Source organism: Carlito syrichta, unplaced genomic scaffold (genome assembly GCF_000164805.1).
Source record: "Carlito syrichta isolate Samal-C Ts95f unplaced genomic scaffold, Tarsius_syrichta-2.0.1 Scaffold303766, whole genome shotgun sequence".
Classification (NCBI taxonomy): Eukaryota; Metazoa; Chordata; class Mammalia; order Primates; family Tarsiidae; genus Carlito; species Carlito syrichta.
Genome location: NW_007247862.1, coordinates 318,515 through 321,644, shown reverse-complemented (window position 1 = coordinate 321,644; position 3,130 = coordinate 318,515).

Sequence of the window (3,130 nt, the reverse complement as noted above, 5' to 3'; positions counted from 1 at the left end):
CCAGCCAACAGACACATGAAGAAATGTTCAACCTCACTAATCATCAGGGAGATGCAAATCAAAACCACACTGAGATACCACCTAACTCCAGTCAGAATGGCAATTATCAACAACTCAAAAAATAACAGCTGCTGGAGAGGGTGTGGTGAAAAGGTGACACTTCTACACTGTTGGTGGGAGTGTAAACTAGTGCAACCTCTGTGGAAAACAGTGTGGTGATTCCTAAAAGCTCTAAAAATCGGTCTTCCATATGACCCCGCAATCCCCCTACTGGGAATATACCCTGAAGAACTCAAATCACTCTATAAAAAAGATACCTGCACACGTATGTTTATCGCAGTGTTGTTCACAATAGCAAGAACCTGGAAACAACCATGCTGCCCATCAAAAGAGAACTTGATTTAAAAAATGTGGTACATATACGTGATGGAATACTACACAGCCATAAAAAAGAACAAAATCATGAATTTCGCAGCAACCTCGATGGAACTAGAGTCTATAATACTGAGTGACCTCTCACAGAAACAAAGATCCGAGTATCACATGTTCTCGCTCATAATGGACCTTGAACATCCAATCTAACACTATAAGAAAATGACTGATGGTACTGGGAAACTATGGAGCTGGGGGAGGGAGATGGGATTAACAGTGGCAAATATCTGTCTGGGGATGGGGAAACACCTCTTATCAACAGGGTGCCTGAATGAAACGGAATTGTATACCTAACCCTTAACTGTACCCCACAAAACCACAATAAAAAATATTTAAAAAAAAAAGAAATACAGTGCCATTCTCTGCCCTAAAAAAATGTGGGCTCCAAGAATCATGCATAGAGGTTGAGGAGCTTATTGAAGGCAAAGTTCATATAAAATTCTCCAGATGGGTGATTGTTGAACTCAAGAAAACTATGCCAGGATATTGGAGCAGACTTAGGTGGGAGAATTTGAAGAGATTGGCATATATTCCCTTGAAGTTTGAAGACATATGTGAATGTAAAGAATAAGAGCGTCTTCTAGAGATGACTAAAATTAGATTCCAGATGAAACAGCCTGAGACAGTGAAATGACAAGACAGAGAATCATTGGGAATGTCATGTATGTCCAATTTTTAATGTGGTAAGAAATAGCATTAACAGACAGCAAGATGTCCAGTTAAATGTAAGTTTCAGATAGACAAAGAATAAGCTTCAATGCAATCATGTCCTAAATATTGTATGGGGCATACTTATTTCCATATTTGACTCATTGTTTATCTGAAATTCAAATTTAATTGGATCACCTTTATTTTTATTTTCTAAATCTCATAGCCCTGGTAATGCTGCATGAGTGAATTAGTTAAGGTGCTGCTAGCTACCATGATAAACCAAGTAAAATGTGAGTGGCTCAGGTACGATGAAAATGTATTACTTGTTCATTTAAATTACAAAGGAGTAAGCAGCTGTAGCTTAATTGGATTTTGATTTACCTCATCTTGTGTTTCCATCATTTTTAAATGTGCCTTCGAATCTAGGCTTAAAGAAGGCAGATGTGAAAAGAATATGGAAGATTGTACGTAGGAAGTTTTGGTGGGCCAGGCCTGGAAATGGCACCTACACTCACACTTCCTCAACCAGAACTCAGTCATATGTCTATAGTAAATTTAAGAAAATCTGGGGAATATAGAATAGCTGTGCGTCCAGGACAAAAAAAAAGGTGGAAGGGGGACGTTTGATGCACAACTTGTCAACTTCTAACACACTCACTAAGTTTTCATGTACCAGTGAAAACTGAAAATTAGCTTGACCCAAAGTTCCTTTAAAGGACCTTGTCCAAGAGGCATCCTCTCACTAGGGGGGATTCAGCAATGAGATTATAGTAGATACCCGTGGGGGAGAGGAAAAAGGAGAGAGGTAAAGAAGGGTTTCTCGTGATTCAGTAGAGTATATTTTCCAAGTCAATAAAGTGTTCAGTGCATAGACCCAATAGACAGTCTCCAACTCTCACAAATACATTGTAAAAGTCAGCATCTGAACATCTGCAACACCACTACTAACTCTAAACTTGTACTCCTCTTTCTCTTATGCCTTTTTCACATTTGTAGGAACCAGCAATACAAAATGAGAAGGTAGCAAGGGTGAAATAGATTATACCATCAACACTGCAGGTAAGCCCAATATGCAGCAGAAAAAATTAGGAGACACAATTGAATATAAGAATGAATTAATTTGATTTGAATCAATCAATGAATGAAAGTGTCCAGAAACTGCCATGTCTACTCAGATATACTCCAGGTTCAGGGAAGGAAAATCTAAAAGTGAGACTGAAGACAATGGTTGATGAAAAGTTAATATCCTGTGTAGACTTTTTTTCCTGTGTAGATATTATACCTATCTTTCATATTTTTTAACCTGGTTACATGCCAAACAGGGAAGTTATCAAGTAGGCTCTTCTAAATTCCGGATGTTTCAAGTCTCAAATAATACCTATTAGTAATCAACAAGTGTTTCCTTGGAAGCAAACTTTTTTTTTAATCCTATTGAATTTGAAACAGCCATGTGTCTTATATATAATTGAATTCCAGCCAGAAACAGCTAAAGTACAGGACCAGACGGAAGTTAAGTTTCATGTATTCTGGTATAGATTGATCCCAGGAGCCAAGAACTATCATTTGAGACTTGATTGTGAGGAGAGGATGGGGTGGAGAAGAAGAAAAAAAGGAAGTGAAGTTGTGAAAATTGGCAGTGAAGATTGCTACAAATCAAAATTGCTAATAAAAGGCTGTAGTCGTTCTTCTGAGGTCATTAGTTTACAGCATATAAAGTTCCTCTGGGTTGTGCGTAAAACTGTTTTAAATCTCTTACTAGGGTTATTAAAACTTAACAGAAAGAGCTTATATATTTTTTAAATATCATAAACACTTTTCTGAACACCATTTGGATGTATGTGAAAATACCATGACACAAAGATAGTATTTTTGTTGTTTTTCATTGTAACTTACCACACAAATAATTTCCAAGATTTCAAAGTGTCTAGACAGGAAACAATACTGAAAAAAAAACCCACAAAAATTAGGCAAGCATATGGTCAGGATTTACATGTAATTTATCACTATGTGGAAAGAGCTTTCATTTACTTCTGTATAAAGTAGGTGT